This window comes from Coturnix japonica, chromosome 3 (genome assembly GCF_054131305.1).
Source record: "Coturnix japonica strain WE chromosome 3, WE-NBRP24, whole genome shotgun sequence".
Taxonomy (NCBI): domain Eukaryota; kingdom Metazoa; phylum Chordata; class Aves; order Galliformes; family Phasianidae; genus Coturnix; species Coturnix japonica.
In genome coordinates, this window is record NC_140665.1 from 89489877 (window position 1) to 89507931 (window position 18055).

Below are 18055 nucleotides of genomic sequence, written 5' to 3' on the forward strand. Positions count from 1 at the left end.
ATCAAGATGTTTTCATGGCCTTTAAATATAGGCATATATGAAAACATACACACCTGTATGTTGTAAATGAAAAAGTGCTGGTATCTCATTGTCTTCACTACAGAACTAAAATAATAAACGTTCACACAGAAGGAGAGTAATGCAGTGACAAAAACAAAAGATCTCTTAGCACTCAATCCAAAGGGTTCATTTCTTAATAAAATAAAAATAAATAAATAAATAAAAATAATAAAAAAGAGGGAAGATTAAAACAAATATTACAGTTGTGATAATGTCTTTTTATCTCCAAATAAAAAGCTAGCACCAGGTTTAGCCTCCATAGGGCACTTTTGGATCTTACAGGTTCTGTGTAAATTTGATTTAGAACCAGAAGCATGCAATGGTATGTAACAGAGAGAGCATCCTAAATATGCAGCTGCCTACATGATCAGGGTAGGACTCAACTGCCAGTATGTATGAGAAAAACTTCAAACATAGCCAAAGACACAACTCTTTTAAGCCATAGAATGAAAATGAGTGAGATTTTACACCACAGTAAGGAAAAATCTGATATATCAGCCCTGTGAAGTAAGCTTTGCCTGCTCCTTTGCAATCGTATCAGTATTTTGGATGCAGACCAAATAAAACTTATCTGGAAAGGGTGTAGAGGTTTAGAGAGTTTGTTAAAGCGTATTAGCTTCAATGCATACTACTGCAGAGCCACAGTGCTGGAATAGCTGATTAGACCATAAAGATTATGCTGTTTCAATACGTTATGGAGAAGCACAGCTTGACTTCTATGCCCACAGAAAACAGTGAGAAAACACAGATTCAGAGTTGAGCAACTGAGGCACTGGCAACCTCCAGAAGATGATGGCAGTGGTTTTGGCTCCACTCAGTGCTGCTTGCTTGTGGTGGCATCACTCAACAAGAGTCAGCCAGTCCCACTTCACTTCCAGAATGAGAGGAAAATAGCTGGCAACTGTTACAGCCAGTACAGAACAGAAAAGCACATAGCAGGTTTTGGATGTGCTAAGTAGCCTTCCAGGGATTTATGCACTGTGCATCTTTAACAGCCCTTCCCCTGACAGATGAGCACTCTGAAAACCAAACAAACACTCGGTGTGTCCAAGTATGTCATCAAATGACCTCCTGCTACCATTATTGATGAGTTACACCTGTTTGCCAACAAATACACTCCTTATCACTGTCATGTGAGTAATCAGGTAGATGCATAAGCAAACAAGTCTGCCCAGCCCTGACCCTGACTGCTCTTTCAGCCGGATGCAGATGAAGACCCTCTACAAATGATATGGAGGGAAGATTCTCCAGAGACTTAAAGGGGCACATTATAAATTTATCACAGTTTGTTTCCAGAGGAAATCACATTTCTAAAGAACAACTGTGGCAACTGAACTATACTTAGGAATGAGACTTCATAGTTATTTGTAACTCTGCTGTCACTAGACAAAATAAAATACATTTTCCCCTTAGATGCAGAGATAGAAGAGCACATACGGCAGCAGAGCATACAAACTCTCTTCAGAGGTCACCATGAGGCCCATGCAAGCAGATGGAATCCAACCAGGCCTCCCCCCTTTTTCACTCTGGATTGGACATTTCATCTGTTGCATGTGTTCTTGACACACCTTGGATGAAGGGTCCTCTGTGCCAAGGGATCCCCTGTTGTTCCCTCAAGCCCATCCTATAAGTGAGTGCTCTATGAGTGAGTGCTGTCATTGCATAGCTGGCATCAGAGCAAAGGTAAATCAGTCCTTTATGCATAGGAAAAGGCTCTCATGCCTGATATTCAAACACTATTGAGAGTACCTGTGACACCAGAGCATTACAGTTCTGTCATGGTTTAATAATTTTGTAATTTTGCTATCAGTATTCCACATCATAACATCATATAAAGCATGAATAATTTTACTGAATGTGCAGCTTACAGAAGAAGATTACATATCTCAGAGAACATCATGGTCAGAGATAAGTCACGGGACCAGGACACTATATTATCTTGCTCCCAGGCTGGACTGACGTCTTTCGAGTTCTAGCATCCAGGAGAGCGTGTGGGATCCTTCCAGCCATTTCAACTAGAATTACAGTAGGCCTCTCAGTTTTGGAACTCATTCTCTCTTCTATTTTGCTTGATTCATTAGCATTAATTTCAATTATATTGTATTATATTGTATTATCCTGTATTTCGATATAGTATTTAGTAAATAAGTGTGCCTCCTTAGATTGTTGCTGCTGTTTTCTTTTCCTAATAAGCTTTTCCCTTTTTCCTTTCGGGCTAGCGGCCCTTGCGGGCCAGCTACCCACCTGTCATGGGTGCAGGTAGATTCTCTGTTAACCCGTGACAAGCTCTCAGAGCACTCTCTGGAAATGCTTTGACTGGAAGCTGCAATGTCGGGTAAATGACTGTATTTAGTCAGTATCCAGACTGGTGGGATAACTCATACTTTGTACATATGGTAAATGTTTATCATGAAATCACAGAAGAAAGAAAGCTCTTGAGGACCCAGATAAGAGAAGAGTCGGGACTGGGCACCTCCAAGAAAACACACTCAGAAGAAGAATGGGCAAGGAAAAGGACAGAGATGGGAAGTACTTGGACTCCTTCCCCATTAGCCCAAAGTATGTCAAGTAGACAAAGAGAAGCAGTCTCTACCAGCACCAGCATTTTGTGCAGCCTTTTCCAAATATTCCCAGAGGAAGTGTGGCTCTGCCCTGCCCCTGCTCTTAGCCCTTTTCTAAATAGCACCATTTAGTATAGGATAAGCAGAGTCAAGGTTACTCTTTTTTTTTCCCCTTTTTTTCTCTCTCTTTGCAAATTATTGCTGAGTTCACTACTGAAATTGATAGAGTTAAATGTTTGTTTTGCTTACTTGGTCAAAGAATGGGTAAAATATTATCTGAAGTTCATGCCACAAATATATTTTGTTCTTATCTTTAGTAAACAGTTAGTAACAGTGAAGCTCTCATTATCAACAAGAGCTGTGTACCTAAATCCCTTCCCTCCTACCCCTGATGTCTTTTACTCTGTAGCTGATAAAAAGCTTTCAATTACAGAGCTCTGCTCACAAGAAGACATATACGTGTAACAAACACGTGTGTGGATTGTGTGGCAAAGATACTTCACATTGCACTGCAGTAGAGAGCTCATAATAAAAATTGGTATGAATGATTGGCATATCAGCATGAGGACAGCCTCAAGGCTAGTGTTCATTGTTGCAGCATCTGCTGATGCAGCTACTAATATATTTTTCCACAGAGTTCCATGTTGTGAAGCCTTTTTCAGTATTTTTTACACCTGAATGTAAAAAAAAAAATCACTCAGCTGACATACAGAAAACTGCTAAATTTGGATATAAATACCTCTACTGAGAATATACGTTTAAAATTTCTATTTGTAAATTCACAGCTGTCTGTCTATCAGAAGATATAGATCTTATTGTCTTAAGAAACTTTTCTACAATTAAAGCTAAGACTTGATTTTCTAACTAACATTTCAAACAGGAAAATTGAGTACTGAATACTTGTTTTGTTTATACATTAAGTAATTCTGTCATATTTTTACAAACAGAACAGTTTATCACACCTGAAAAGCAGGAACTACTTGGTTCTTCCCTTGTCATAGGTGAAAATGAGCTTGCCTACTCTGTTTCTGTGTTAAATTGGAAGTGATCTGCACAGCATGTAATTGGATGTTATCCTCCTTGCAAGAGAGGCTCAGGAGTGTAATTATTCTCTACACTTAGAGATGTGGTGCTGCAATGTTTAAAAATTCAAACCCAAATGCTCTTATTAAAAGAAACATATTTGAATATCTGGATTTGTGTACTTTTATCTGCTTTTCTAAATTAGATGAAACACCTACCATGAAGGACACAACCACTTTATGCTTGCAGAGAAAGCTTCAGCCTGGGCAGTGGCTGGGCTGAGCCCTCCATCACACTCACTTGCATGGCACTAACAGCACCTACATTAAGTAAGTACTTATGGGACCTGATCTCATCAGGACATGTAATACCTGCTCAGATTTCAGATCAAAAAGCCCTTAGTCATTCTATGTATTCCAGTAGAATCTCATGAGGATAGCACACGTGGGTGGAAGTCCTCCAGAGATGGCAGCCACTGTTCCCTATGCAGCCTGGCCTCTGTTTTCTCTTATCCTGCACCTCCTTGAGCTCCTGCTCATCCTCATTACGGAAATGAATTTTCACCACTGAGTTTTTGCTTCCTCTCTTACTGCTGCCCTTTCAGACCACAGTAAATTTCCGTAACATACTGTAAAGTTCAAAAAATAGAGAGGGGACAAAAAAAACACAACACCTTAAAAGTCCATTTAATGTTTTTATTATTAATATTATTATTATTTGCTAAATGCAACAAAGGGTGCAATGGCAAACAAAATTGTGTGAAACATGATTTGACCCTCAGCACTACTGTAACAGCAAAAGCAGGCAGGTTTGGTCCTCATTCCACAAATCAGCAGAGGAATTTAGAAAAATTCCAACAAAAGCAGCTTTTTTTCAGACCAATGATATGACATTTCTCTGTTTGAATTCTTGTGATGTGTTTTTATTACGTCAATTATTTTAGTACATCAATTATTCAGGACTATTATTTAGTGTAAGATACACTTGGCTTCATGCAACCTTTTAATAAATAGAACACAAAACAAGAAGACATTTGTGATAAAAACTAAGAAAATAGGATAGGCTAAATAATTCTCTTTAGACTGTCAAATAACAGTAAAGTGAATTGAAATAAAATATATATATTAAAAATAGAAAAATTAAACAACCCTGTATCAATTTAACTTCATTTTTGCAATCCACCAGGAAAAAAAAAAAATAAAAAAATAAAAAAATGTAGTTTTGCAGCTAGAATTAGAAGTGCGTTTCAGGTCCCGTGTGGAAGGAAATACCTGCGACCTAGCAGGATGTGGGGTCAGGCACTCTGATTGCAGATAAGACCGAGCCAGCCAGCACACAGTGCATAAGGTCAGAAGAAAGAGGCATGCTTAACCCTGCATGCTGCTTCAGAGAGCTCCTGTTGAGGTGTTGATAGAACAATCCCTTGCTTTGCACACACACTGGCTCCATATCCTGTGTCCATTCTGCACTGGTGCTGGGTGTAAAAGAGTGAAAGATTAACAAAACCTGGAAATCAGGGAAGTGAAGCACTGTCTATTAAAGCATATTAGAAATCACAGAGTTACTTCACAAAAAACACTGGCAATTTTATATGCATGTGTGTCTATCGCATGTGTTCAACTGTAATTTGATCATGCAGTCAAGGAGCAGAAAAAATGATTAGTTGCATCCTGGAAAATCTGAACTGCTTGCAGCTCAGTCAGGGATGCCATACAAGCAAAATAAAATGAAATAAAATTAACAAATACTAAAAACATTGCAGATGAAGGAAATGCTTCCAGGCTGAATTGATCAAAACCTTACATTTTTTTTCTGTTGTTTCTGTTTGTTTGTTTTGTTTTGCTTTTTTTCATTCAGAAATAATAATGCTTGACCAATTCTACTTTTCAACCTTATTTTTCAAAGTTTTGAAGAACTTTTCAAAGGAGCCTTCCTTTCTTTTACCTCTGTCAGGGTCTATTGCCATTGTGAGTTTATAGTTTCCTAAGTAAAACATACAGGAAGAACAACAAACAAGCACAAAACAAAAGTATTTCAATCAGAAGCATTCTATGTTCCTGAAAAATTGAAAGTTAATAGGGTTGTACAGTCACTGAGCCACAGTTCACATCTATTACATTCAGACAACATTGTTTCTTAAATTAAACTGCCCTACTTTCTTCCCCTTCCAGAAGGTTCATATGGGGCAGATCTCTACAAAAGTGTATATTCTTATGCAAAATTGAAAATTTACAGGGGTGTGTGTGTGTGTGTGTGTGTGATAATAAACTGCAGCCTTTTTTCAGTGGGAGTTATGATGTCTTCACAGTTTCATAAGCAAAGAGGTACAGAGTCTATCAAATATTTATTCCTTGCTATATGTTCTTCATTCTCTAAGAAATGAAGAGTATTTAGTGCTATGATCATGAATTTTGTATTAGAGTACTCAGTTTGTATCATAATGCCCAAACAGTTGTTCTTAATGTATTTTTTCCTTAAGCAGGCAGTTGGAGTTAAAACTTTCATCTAATTTAGAAAAGCCTCAGAAGTATTATTTTGGGAAACAAGATTATTTTCCCAGCATCAGAAGCAAAGAAAACACTACAGTTCAGCAACTATGAAAGCAACTGTAGGCTCAGTAGCATTCCCACTAATCAGAATTTTTGCTTTGCAGAAAGAAATTCCTTAAACAAATGAATAAGTTGTGTATCTTCATAGATATTCAGTAAATGACTACCAAGTACAGTAAAATTACTATTGCCCCGGGTGAACAGTATTGCAAGAGAAATAGAATAATGGAATCATGGAATCACTCAGGTTGGAAAAGACCTTCAAGATCACCAAGTCCAACCAAGACCTAGCCATACTACCCTAACTAACAACCCTCTGCTAAATCATGTCCCTGAGCACCACATCCAAATGGTTTTTAAACACATTCAGGGATGGTGACTCAACCACCTCCCTGGGGAGCCTATTTCAGTGCTTACCAACCCTTTCAGTAAAGATTTTTTTCCTGATATCCAGCCTAAACTTCATCTGATGCAACTTGAGGCCATTTCTCCTCATCCTGTCACCTGTCACCAGTGAGAAGAGACCAACCCCACTTTCGCTGTAAGCACTTTTCAGATATTGGAAGAGAGCAATAAGGTCTCCTCTCAGCCACGTTTTCCCCAGACTAAGCAGTCCCAGTTTCTTCAGCCGCTCCTCGTGGGGCAAACTCTCTAAGCCCTTCACAAGCCTTGTTGCCATTCTTTGGACCTGCTTCAGCACCTCCATGTCCTTTCTGTACTGAGGTGCCCAAAACTGAACACAGTACTCGAGGTGAGGCCTCACCAATGCCAGCTACAGGGGCATGATGACTTCCCTAGTCCTGCTCACCACACTATTCCTGATACAAGCCAGGATGCCATTGGCCTTCTTGGTCACCTGGGAACACTGTTGGCTCATATTCAGCCGACTGTCCATCAGTACACCAAGGTCCCTTTCCATCAGGCAGCTTCCAGCCACTCCTCCCCAAGCCTGTAGGGTTGTCTGGGATTGTTGTGGCCAAAATGCAGGATCCAACGCTTGGCCCTGTTGAAAATCATATGGTTTGCCTTGGCCCATTGATCCAGTCTATCCAGGTACCTCTGTAGTGCTCTTCTCCCCTCAAGCAGGTCAACACTCCCTCCCAACTTGGTGTCATCTGCACACTTACTGAGGGTGCACTCAATCCCCTCATTAAGATCGCTAATAAAGATGTTAAATAGGAGTGGCCCCAGTACCAAGCCCTGGGGGACACCACTGGTGACCAGCAGCCAATAATGAATCTGTCCCTGCCTCTGACATCTTTGCTGCAGTATTGCTATCCGCATACAAAAGCCACTTGGCTTGAGATGGTAGCAGTGGGAGTCTCGAGAGCTTGGTTTTGGAGCCTAGTCATTTGGTTACCAAAATTAACATCATTGTGTTGTGAGGAGAAAAAAAAAAAAAAAAAAAAAAAAAAGCAGGGGGGGGGGAGGAAGGCTGTGAAAATATATAGCTGCATAGCTATTGATCTGCTAAAGAATAGCAAATGTGGTTTTAACACAGTGTCACTCAAAATACCAGAGTTGTGTTTTGAGACCCTGAATGGTCCTTCATGAGATGAAACCAGGTCTTCTTCTTCCTTCCTGAAGTCAAGTGTGAAACTGGATCATTAATTTGATTAATCCAAGCACTTCCTCTCCACACAGGCATTTGGTGAATTGGAAAGCCTTTCTAAAACATCCCTAACAGAAAATGCGCATTGAAAACTGGGATACCAGTGTGCCAGATTTCAGCTGCTCAGATTTCCCCTCAGAGTACCACAAGAGATAGCGTATTAATCACTTGCCAAATTGCTATTTTTAAATCAAAGCTGTTTATGTTTTTAGTTATTTTGTTGTACAAGGAGAATTTCTTTTATCACCTTCTAATTCATTTCATACCTGTTTGAGATAAAGCAAATTGGGCCAAATGTTTAGCCAACTGGAATAAGAACATTGGTTTTCACGCTGCTTAAAAGGAGAAGTTTAAACCTGTGAAAATATTTTGAGATAAAAATACTGCCATTCACTTACATCTAGTAAATACTCCAAGCAGACTGCTGCAGTGAGACGGCTGCCTGTTGTTTTGAATAATGCATTAATAAATCGTCATGGCGGTTGTGAAGGATTACAGGGAATCTTATGCACTAGCACAATATTTAGTACGAAAAGAAGCTACAGCTCAAGAGATTTACTACTGTTCTTTCAATTTGTAGGTAGGGTCTGTAATAGAATAATAATAACCTGAACTGAAAATCCACACGTATGTATTCTTAATTAAATAATGCTGTATTAATTTTGTTTTTGTTTGTCACAAAAAGTTAATTCCTTGGAATATTTGTTTAATGTTTATAAAAAGACATTACTAAGAGAACTTCTTAACCTTGTAGCATTCTATTCATCACTAATTATTGACTTGGGTATTTATGGGAATTTCTTGTACTGCTTCTATAATTCCTTAATGTGAAATTGCTGCTGCTAGTAAGATTTTATTAAACTCATCTGAAGTATAAATGATTCCAGCAAAACAAAACAAAAATGTTTGTTAGTTTGTAGGTACATGTCATTGTTGAAGACCATTTTCTTTTCTTTTTTTTTTTTTTTTTTTTCCTCTTTTTGCTTATGCTCCATTTACAAAGGGGCAAATGATTGAATTCGCTTCATTGAATTGAACTTATACAGCTTCCTGCTGGGTTCTGGGTAGCATTCATGGAACACCACCTGGAGGGCAGCTGCTCTTTTCTCCTAGTCCTGAATATCATTAAATTTTAGCAGCAATGTGACACACTGCAGAAAATTTGTGCTGTTATTGTCAAGAATGGAGTGAAGGGGGCTGACCTATCTGAAAAGAGAGCAATAGTTTCAGTCCCTGTCCACAAGTGTTCATGACCAGGAAAAGCACAATCACTAGAAGCATAAAGAAGACTCTTAGCAAAATATAATAATAATAATAATTACAATAATTACAATAATTACAATAATAATAATAATAATAATAATAGGGGTAAGCATTTCAAAATACTATGCTTACTAAATGTAAGTACTCATGGCTTGTCCTGAAGATCTCACATTCTTAAGCCCATATCTGAGCTGCAAAATGTCCTTATTTTAAAAAAGGAGAGCAATTGCTAACCTTATCTCTCACATGTGGCTGACACTGGAGCTGCCCTAAGAACTCATTTTCTTGTAACTATTTGCTTAAGCATTTCACTAACAGATTACACCTGAAGAGAACATTGCAGTGAAATGCTGTGTAACACTGTTTTTTGCCTGTGTCTTCCAGCAGAAGCAAGTAACTGAGGCTGAGGCTGAGGCTTTCTCTGGGTTTTGCACAGTTTGAACTGTATTTTTATTTTATTTCCATTACAGTTAAGAAACCACTGCATTAGGAACAGAGATCAGATGGGACCAGTTTATTGCTGCTCACTTCTATCATTGTGCTTTAATTTCTCTCCTTTAGTTTCCATCCTAGAGCAACATGAAGCAAGGACAGCGTTAAGCAATGGCCCAGCCATTTATACTCTACTCATATTCCCTGAAGTCCACATAAGTCATACTGCTGATGCTAGCAGGAAGCTGGCGCAGAGATCTGAGATAGTAATCTATATACAGTAAATGTTATCTATGTGAATTGTTTGCTTAGCAAATTGCTATATATATGATAAATACTGTGTTATTAACTTCTATTTCTGAATACTTTAATCTCTGCATTTCTCTCTTTTCTTCATGTTACACCTTTCCTTTTTATCCTCTTTCCTATGTTATCAATTCCAGATTCTCCCCCCTTTCTTCCTCTTCAGTTTATCATTAAAATTCCTAATAACAACATCACTGTGGTTTCAAAAAGAGCTGAAATGCTGTACAGTTTGTTACTAATCAATATTGCTGTGTAATATGAATGATTAACATTTCCTTCCAAAGCTTAATTCAGAAAAATGTTATTCAGTCAAACATGTAATGTCACTTGAAAAACATGTTTCCTGAGGAGTGTGCAAAACTTCAGTTCCATTTTATCTGGGTTCTCTTTGTAAATTCAACATGATTGCAAGTCTCCACAGCCTGGGAGCAATGCAGGACCCCTAGTCTGGTGCAAAGCGTTACTGTACATACTCTGAGCAAGAGGGAGGCACCACATCATAAAGAATATCTGGGGCTCCCAAAAGAGATAACAGTGTTTTGCCTGAATTGAACTAGGTGATGTAACAGTACAAAAACAATATGTTTCTCTTGCATGACCACTGAAAGTGACTAATGATAAACTTTCTTATAGGGAAATAATTTCATATTTGAAACAGCCTTAACCCTTGAATTGTAGTTAAATGACCTGATTGTGATCAGTGCTGGCCAATTGCCTCTGGCCACTGTGATTATACTGAGTAAGGGCTGTTACTCTAGAAGCCCAGATTTAAACGTAAAGTTATTTTGTTTTCTTGAGGAAACCAATATTGGCCATTCTGAAAACCAGAGCTGAGGGCACATAGAGCAGAAACAGAGTGCAGATGGGAGATGAGTATGCTAAACTGCTCTCTGAAAGTAAACAACATTTTCTAGGATTGGGCCCATATTCTCCAAGCTCAGTGCTCAGGAAAACTAAAAAGGCTTATTGTGTATTACAAGAAAATTCATACGTAGTGAAGCCATTGAGTTTGTCTATATTTCTTCTGCCACTGCAATCTTCCTGTAAATGAAAACTTGCATCCAATGAACACCAAATAATGGATTTTCAAACTAGCACTGAAATGGAAAAGATCATTCTGGGTAAGACTGGTGTCTAGATAAAATGTAAATTCAATCACTATGTGGAGTGATTCTGAATAATCAGAAATGCACACAATCACTAAAATGCATTACCAGAAAAACATGGAAATGGAACAACATAGCAATATTTTTTTCTGCTTAAGGACAGAAATGTCTGGTTCTCTCAAGTAATAATTCTGTTTCAAGAAAAAAACTGTACACTTAGGTGGGGGTTGGGGTTGGAGGTGAGGTGGGGGGAGGTGGAATTGGGGAGAGGGGGGGAAAGAAAAAGAAAGAAAAAGAAAAAATGAATGAAAGGGAGAAAAAAAAATCATGCTTACATTGGCTTGGCTCTTATTCTGATCTTTACCCCGGCCCCACACTGAATGATCGCATTGTACAAACTGTCTTTTCAAACATAACTTCCCTGTATATGTATTCATTTAGTCTCAAGGTTGTGTGGTGTTGAGTTCACAGGACTATAATCAGGAGGATTTTATGACCATTCCTGTTTTGTCCAGATTGCTGTTGTAGCCTCAGATAAATTACCTTGCCACTGAGTCAGACCTTCCAATACAAGATTTGGTCAATTTATGCCTAAGTGGCAAATTAAATTAGTTGAAATTAAGAACATGGAGAGAAATCTGAATTTGAATATAGGGTTGATCATCTCCCATTCATCTGTTGTTTGTGAACCAAATTCCTTATCCATCAAATAAAGTCCATCCTTAAAATCCATTTGTCTTCAATTTAGACATAAGGATATGGTGTGGGACTATGTCAAAGACCTAGCAAAAGTCCAGGTAGATGATCTCAGTTGCCTTTCATTTGTCTACCAGTGATGTCACTCCATTTTAGAAAGCCACCAGATGGTATCAGGCATGATTTCCCCTAGGTGAAGCTGTGCTGACTGTCTCAGGTCACCTTCTCATCCTTCATCATGTGCCTTAACATCTCTTCCAGAAGGCTCTATTCCATGACTTTCCCAGGCAAAGATATGAAGTTCACCAGCTCTGTGGTTTACCATGTCTTCCTTTTTTCCCTTCTTAAAAATGGGAGGGATTATTTAGCCTTTTTCCAGTCACTGGGGACTAAAAAAAACCTATAGCAGAGGATGGTTTCGATCCATCGACCTCTGGGTTATGGGCCCAGCACGCTTCCGCTGCGCCACTCTGCTCTCTGTACTTGGTGATAATAATTCCTTAATCCAGAGTCTGGCTTGGCACGAGATAGATATATACTACTGTGCAAACTGCAAGTACACTTAATTATTGTTTTCTGGTTTATCACTGATTGAGCATTTTTGGGGAAAAAATAGATTAAAAAAGGGCTGTACGATAAGCTATAATAAACACTTTCTATTTGCTGCAGTGACTTACAATTCCTATTGCAGTGAAACTGAAAAATAAGATCAAGTCTCAGCTGACTTAGAAAGATCATTAGTAACCACGTCTTGTATTCAAGAGCTGGATTCAGGCCATGCTGACATAAGACAATCAGTTTTCTATACTTGCAGGATGCTGTAATGAAATGCCTGATTTGATGAAGTTAGAGGCATTATGATATTTTCATCATTGTGTAATAAAGCATCAGGAAACCTTCAAGCCTTTGCTGTTATTGAATATCTTAGTGGCATTATTACTAGCAGTGTGCAGATAGTAACATAGGAGAAGAGGAAATAGCAGATGGAAAAAAAATGAAGTGTTTTGCAATTTTACTACAAAGCAAAGGTTACCAGTGGGAGTGGTATGCTGTTTGGTTTTTTTGGTTTTTTTTTTTTAGTTACCTATTTTTTGGTGAGTATGTAGTGATTCAATTGGATATTCTTTTAGGGTCTGAAAGAATACACTATAATTTTAATAGAAACTAGTAATGTAATTAGATATGCATCCACATTTGCATGCTATGCAGAGTTTTAAGGATATTATCGAAATATACATCAAATTAATAAAAATGGAACATTAAAATCAGTACCAACTGATTCTCAGAGCCCCCAGTCACAGTCAGTGTTTTTAATTCATTCCTGGGAATTCAGCAGGGCTTTGTGTAAGAATAAAACAAACAACATTTCTATGTGCTTTCATTGTTTAGCTACTGTAGAATTTCTTGTGACTGCTGATATTATTTATTACTAGGAGGCCTGTTTATTTGTTTTCCATTTGGGAAAAGAAAAAAAATGCAATGAAACATTTGTTAAATTTATTTCTTTTTGAAACAATGGCAGTAGAAAGATACACATACGCATAACAAAACAAGGATGTAAGGAGCTTTATAAAGAATTTCACATAACCTTTTTTTCCTCTGATCATATATAATCAATAGGAATATTATGTGGTTTGTTTCTTTGTTCACCAATGAAATTCTTGCTTCCCTCTTCAGTGTACAGCTGTTGCACTGCTTCCCCTTGCATGGTGCTAGCTCAAGACCAGGCTCAGGACTGCCAGCAGGAAAAGTGTCCGGAGGGAGAAGTCCAGGCAGCCCAGAGACTAAGTTTTTCCAAGCAGAGCTCTGCCAAGGGTGGGCAGAAGCAGCTCATGCAGGAACACAGCCAGGGCACCTGGTAGATGCACCTGCAAGCTCGCACTACAAAAGCAAACCTTAGAATGGTTCCCTGGTAGATCACACAGAATCACGGTATCACAGAATCACAGAATCACAGAACTGTAGGGGTTGGAAGGGACCTCTAGAGATCATCAAGTCCAACCCCCCTGCCAAAGCAGGCTCCCTACACCATGTCACACAGGTAGGCATCCAGGAAGGTCTTGAATATCTCCAGAGGAGACTCCACCACTTCCCTGGGCAGCCTGTTCCAGTGCTCTGTCACCCTCACTGTAAAGAAGTTCTTCTGCACATTCGTGTGGAACTTCCTATGCTGTAGTTTCATCCCATTACCCCTAGTCCTATCCCCACACACTACTGAAAAGAGACCAAAGATGAGACTCCTGGCTGATCCAACAGGAGAGGTCACCTTGTGGTCATGCACTTGGGTATCTTCAGTCACACTATTAGGGAACAAAGTGGGTCCAGGCAGCACTTAGGGCTGGATTTTCTTCAAAACTGCTGAATTCTACAGAATCCTACTCCCTGTGTTCATCCTGTAAATGAAAACTTTCTCACGCATGTGCAAAGGGCTCCTCTTCCGAGTACTGACAACAGAAAACTGATCACCAGGACCACACTTGGGAGGGAGACTCAACCTTCTCTGCACGTTACATTGTTGCCTCCCTCGAGGAACTGAGACCAAAGAAAATACTTTGTTTCTATTTAATAGCCTTAGATGTCAGTTTGTAGTAAGCGATGTTGCTCCGCTGTTCTTTAGTGGGAAGAAAAAGGTAAATGATAAATCTGCGTGTGTCTTTTCAGCTGCTTTATATCTAACAGGTGCACTGGTGTGGTCATTGTTACACTTCTGTTGTGTCACTGCGACATTCTCAAATTGTGGAAAGCCTCCTGGATTGAATAAACATTACATAAACTAAAAATAATAAACAAAACACATGTAATAATTAGGATTACCATTCAAGACTTGTTATAGAGAAGATGTAAAAAACATAACATAAATTAAGTGCATAATAAATCCTGTATAACTCAGAAATAGTCTCCACCCAAGGAGATTAACCAGTGCACATATGAGTGTGAAATATTATACAGTAAAACCTGTGTGCACTACGAGACTACCCTCGGGTACCGACAAATACTTTACAACATCAAATTACCCACATTAAGCAAACTAGCTCTGCTATTTAACCAGAGATGGTCTATAATTGGTTCAAGGTACAACACTTTTTCCTAAGAGACCTGCTAAAACACTGCGGATTTCAATCTCTGCAGGCCAACAATACACATTTATAGCATTATGAATAAGCTCTGCCTTTATGAATTGCTCTGAATTTTGCGGAAGGTTTCCTGTCATCACACAACAAGAAACAATAACAAGAACAGCAACATCAACAACAACAACAACAAAAAAGCTGTTAAAAATAAAAATAATTATTTCCACATAATTTGCTATTGAATATTTCATTAAAACAAAGCTAAAATAAAAATTTTAATTTACACATTGAATTTGCATATTTCACGTTTTCAGAAGAAGCAGACTAATGGTTCTATTTAAACAGGCTTAGCAATACTAATTTCTGATAGCAAATAATTGCAATCTGATCTCTTACGGTTTCCCGTTGTATTTTTTCAAGTGTAATTGTCAGACACTTCCAATAAGAGACCCATCTCTTCTAAATTGTTCTCCTGCCCTGGAAAGTGATTTGGTAAAAATGGCACTGGGGGCTCCAGATTCATTATCTCACTGATTTTCCTACCCGATGAGCTCAGTTTGCAAGTAAATTTCTAACTACCAGCTGCACAAACTCAGCCTGATTCCTGGATCCCTTCCATCTCATGCATCACCACCAGTAATAAATATCCCGTATGCCAGAGTATGCCCTCTATGGCATCTGTGCAGTCCCAGTGCCATCCGTGAATTTGCACAGGTGCTGCTGGGGGCAGGCATTCAGCTCAATTGGGTTACACACAAGTGGCTGAAGAAGCGATCTGTCAGACAGAACTGCTTGTGTTGCAGTGATCTGTGGGATAAGAGGGACCCAGTCTGACTCGCAGAGCCTGGGAGATGGATTAGTCTCACAAATAAGGAATTATCATGTTTTGAAAGCAAAAACCCAGAAGGACTCGCAGTGAATGTGGGGTATCCCAGCATTATTTGTTGCACCATTTCTTAGAGCCCAGATGATTCTGCAGCATATTCAAGGAACACATTTGGAGATCTTTTGTTACTTATGTATTTATTATTATTATTATTTTAAATAGGTCACACTCAGAGATGAGGATGACATTATGAAAAGCTCTAATATGTTTTAAAATATCTCCCCATTTAAGATCAATGGGCTGTGAAGAAACAGCCCATCCACATTGCCCCAAAGGGAACAGCACTGTTTCCCAACCACGTTTCAGCAGATGATTGTCAAACAACAATCCACTTTAGGATGCTAGACTCTAATGCCCTGCAATCCCAGCCCTGTACAATTTACCTGGTGAGAATATGGTTACTAACTACAGATTGTGTAACTCCTGGATTGCTTGAAGACAAAACACACAATTTCCTCCCCGGAATATGTTTGTTGATTATGTTTTAAAAACAGTGGTCAATGCAGAGGGTCAGCTCTTGCATTCTGCACCAGCCTGCCAGGGAACCATCTTCACCACAGGTCTCTGCTGCAGGTGCTTTTGGCAAAATAAACATTTTGGCACACAAAATAATAATAATAATATAAAAAATAAAATAAAATCAAGACATCAAGACTCGATATGTCTGGATACCTTAATATGTATTTAGGTGTTGATGTAAACTGAGTTTATTTAGATTTTGACTGGTCTGGTTTAGTAATCTCAGATGATCATTCCATTTCAGTTAAGTCAGTACACTTCTCCCTTCATTCTGAAACTCATCTGATACACCAGGCAGTTCCAGGTGACTACGTCCCTTCATTTTCAAAGCAAAAGCTTTATGGAATAGTCCTATGCAATTTTGATTCCAGAAGCAGCAGAAAGGGCAGGAAGAGATGCCATCTCAGGTATAACTCCTCTGGTCAGAATTCATCACTTTTCTCATAAAGGCAAAACTCTTGACATTGTAATTCTGTTTTCCTGCACCCCGAATCTGCAGTTTGTGATTCCACACACTTCTCTCACCACAAAGAAGGTGACTCTGTGTTTTTCACACTTCCCCCACAGTCATCTTGGGTTCCCCAGACAAAAACCCACAGCACATTTCAAAACAGACATGAAACAAAAAGTGCTGCACCCATAATTCTATTTGTCTTCAGACACAGCACAGTAAAAATCTTGGCTTTTTCATTTGGTTGTCGAAGTCTTGAACAGTGTGAAGTTTGTCATCTGTCTCATTAATCCCTTCTCTTTTTCAAGCATCAGTGGCGGAAGAATCAAGCACATAAGACCACATTCAGAAGGCCTATGCATCTGCACACTGAGTTTTCTTCTGCCCATATTCCAGCCTTCAGAGGCACCTTGTCAGTTTCTACTCTGAGAGACCTCAGTGCTTTTATTGATGTGATACACTCGCACTGTTCTACACTCGGGTTAACACACCTCCTCAAAATGGAGGAGTCCAGTGTGCCACATTTTCAATCCAGCCTCCATCGTCACACTATGTCCTCTTGGACCTTCTTTCTCCCACCTTCTCATGTAGCCCAGCCTTCCCATTGACCTAAAAAAGGGGAAAGATGATTATTCATTTGAATTTCAACACAATGAGTAGGGGAGTGTTAACAGCTCAACCCCAACAAGAAAGTATACATATACACTTATTGAACTGTTTTTAGAGCAGGAAATCATTTCATTTTAACAGTAGCATCTAGATTTCCAAGGTTAAGATATTTTTCTTCTTGAGCGTGGCTGTCATTTGTTGGTCTGCTTTCAGTTTCATTATCTTCCCAGTACCATCCCTCAAAATAACACAAACAAACAATCAGAAAATAACACTAACAGGCATGAGAAAACTGTAATGCTGTTCATACTTAAAAGACTGCTTTGAGGAAAAACTGAAATGCTGCCAACATGCTTCAGAATATGAGATATACTAGAAAAAGAGAAAAATGGAATATTATGGAAGTTATATGAAGTCTGTGGTATTGATACACTTCCTTATCGGGACACAAATGAAGGAGAAACATCCCAGGCAAAGACTGCTGTAATGACATTGTGAAAGAGATGGGACAGCCCTGCATTCAATCCACACCAAAGCTTTATTAAAAATGATATCTCCCGATATTAGTGTGTTAAATGTCAGATAGTGTCACCCCAGAGGAAGGAGTCCTTACCATCTAAATGAGTCTTATCTTTATTGATAACACTGTCACAGATCTTATCAATATATCTGCATAGTTTCCATAAGAATTGGTTGTTTTTTTCCCCCTAAAGTAGTTCACAGCTCTCAGAAAGTGCTAGTTTGACAAAATAGCAGTTTTTGATTAAAACACATTGTTTTTATTCTTTTCACAGGGAATTAAGGGAACATTCCACTTTCATCAGCTCAATTCTTACGCAATTAAATGATGTAATGAAGCCTTTCCTACAGGCTGGGAAATCAACAGCAAGTTAAAATCTTCTGATGTGTTT

The 18055-nt window shown here is 38.8% G+C and overlaps 1 non-coding gene across 1 annotated transcript; it reads right to left on the minus strand.

The window, feature by feature from the left end:
* Window positions 1-12011: 12011 nt before the first annotated feature.
* Window positions 12012-12083, minus strand: TRNAM-CAU (transfer RNA methionine (anticodon CAU)). Its single transcript has one exon. It is a non-coding gene; the product is annotated as a tRNA-Met (tRNA).
* Window positions 12084-18055: the final 5972 nt, after the last annotated feature.